The sequence below is a fragment of the Meleagris gallopavo genome, chromosome 5 (assembly GCF_000146605.3).
Source record: "Meleagris gallopavo isolate NT-WF06-2002-E0010 breed Aviagen turkey brand Nicholas breeding stock chromosome 5, Turkey_5.1, whole genome shotgun sequence".
Taxonomy (NCBI): Eukaryota; Metazoa; Chordata; class Aves; order Galliformes; family Phasianidae; genus Meleagris; species Meleagris gallopavo.
The window spans coordinates 49,298,527-49,300,572 of NC_015015.2; the positions used below are offsets into that span (position 1 = coordinate 49,298,527).

Genomic DNA, 2,046 nt, shown 5'->3' on the forward strand with positions numbered 1-2,046 from the left:
AAAAAGGTGTCTTCAAAGATGCTGCCAGTAAGTCAGAGCATAAAATCCATGTGATGTTCTCTTCCCTCTTCTGTCCTCACCCCCGCATGAAAGAAGCTGCCTCCTCACTTCCAGTTTTGCAGAACCAGGAAAGCATTTCCATCTACAGGGAAGATAGGACTGCCTTTGTTTTCTTTTTAAGAGGCAAGACTCAATCCAAACCAGTACAGATTTCAAGAAGCTTGGGCTGTAGCTTCTCAGCTCACATCTATCCTACATTTTTATCCAGAAAATATTTCTAATGAAAAACATCATCTATGGAGAAAGAAAGGAAGGAAAAAAGAATAAAAAATATCCCATATAAACCTCTGAGCACGTAGGAGAGTAGAGAGCATAGGAATATGGAAAAACATTCCTTGGAAACACTGTTCTCACTAATGCAGAATGCAGTGCAATTCGTCCCAGCATAAAGACAGTGGTGCAAACTGGGACTTCACAAAGTTTAACATTTGAGGTGATGATGAGAGCCCCAAAACCCTGCAACCCCCTACAGAAAACCTTGCAGCTCAACTTGCACAGTGAGTACTCATTGCTGAGATGTTGGTTGCACACACAGCCATGTGGGAAACTAGCACTTGTGACACAGTGCTACCTATGGATGCCATCATGCTGTCAAACAAGAAGTGAGCAGCCTATTTCTGTAGGGTTGCTGAAAAGATGGTCTTAAATCATCACCTTTGGCAGGGAGCAGGCTTATTGGGGCGGGCTGAGATTAGCAAACTCACTGCTCTTAAAATACGGGTAAAAAGGCTTAAGAGGGGCTTTTATACCGTGGTTTGGCCATTAAGAAGTCTTAGTGGCATGAAAATGATGTATTTAGTCCTATAGAGATGTGTAATAGAGTATGTATTGCTAGGTCAGAGCAATAGGTCAGCTCCTCTTCCCCACCTTTTACTGGGTGTTTTCTACAAACCACAGAAGCTTTTGTTTTTTCCTTACTTTCCTGTTCCTTCCTCTTGGCCACCAAGTGACTTTTTTTTTTTTCCTAACCAGTACTCTCCTACATGTCCCTGCACAAGCATGGCTGCACATACATCCCAGTAAATTCAGCATTTTGGTTTCACAGTTGTTGGCTTTTATTATTATTATTTTTTAATTCTATCCACGATCTTCTCCAAATCAAAGTTTTCAAAGGTTAGACAATGGAAAATGGAAGATTTGGAAGTAATATCTAAATATCGTAATATCCCTGGCAAGCAGATGAGGGAAAAGTTGAGGGGAGGTTATGAAAGAAGAGGAAAGGAAAAATCTAAGTGAAAGAAAAAATTCTAATTTTGAAAATCAACAACTGGAGGTTAAAAAAAAAACAACAATATTTTCATGTTTCCTGAAATTCCAAATGAAATTGCTGTTTTGCCAAAAATTAAACTTCCCATGACTTCCTCCTTTCTTGTCACAGAAAAACATTCCCATTTGAAAATGTATGTGTTAAGCGAAGCCTGAAGAACAAAATCACACTGGAGCACTGTGCCCAGGAAAGGGCTGAGCTGCTGCTGTGCCTGTGTGAGAGCTGCCAGCATGAGAGGAGTGGGGCAGCTGGGTATATTCCCTGTCTCACCTTTTGGAAGTACACTGGCACATTGTGTACTCACCTTGTGGCACTTTCTCACAGTAAGACTAGAAGTATTTACTCTGCAGAACCTTGCAGGGTTCTTCACCCTTCAGTATCTTCCTCAGCAATTTCATAAATGGAATAGAAAAAATGTTTATGATATTCACAAATAGCATTAGCATGGGTAGGCTGCTCCAGGATGGACCATCACTGAATATAAAGTAGTCTCAAAAAAGCAGAGATATATCCTAGAAAAAAAAAAAAAAGGTAGGATGAAATACAGTATGTACAAATTCAAGTCCCACATGTAGGAAGGGACAGGCATGCAGAAGAACTAGGTCTGTTCTGCTTAGTATAAATTTAAAGAACATTATCAAGAAAAGAGGAATATATTTTCCCCATTTTTACTGTGGGTAGACAAAAAAAAAAATCCTTCAATTACAGAAAGGGAAATA

At 39.7% G+C, this 2,046-nt stretch overlaps 1 long non-coding RNA gene across 1 annotated transcript in view; it reads right to left on the reverse strand.

Annotated features, from left to right (window-relative positions):
• Positions 1-1,060: 1,060 nt before the first annotated feature.
• LOC109367888 overlaps positions 1,061-2,046 on the reverse strand; it is a 17,235-nt gene continuing 16,249 nt past the window's right edge. Inside the window, exon 3 of the long non-coding RNA XR_002115441.2 lies at positions 1,061-1,839. This is a non-coding gene — a long non-coding RNA (uncharacterized LOC109367888). The remainder of the gene's footprint in view (positions 1,840-2,046) is intronic.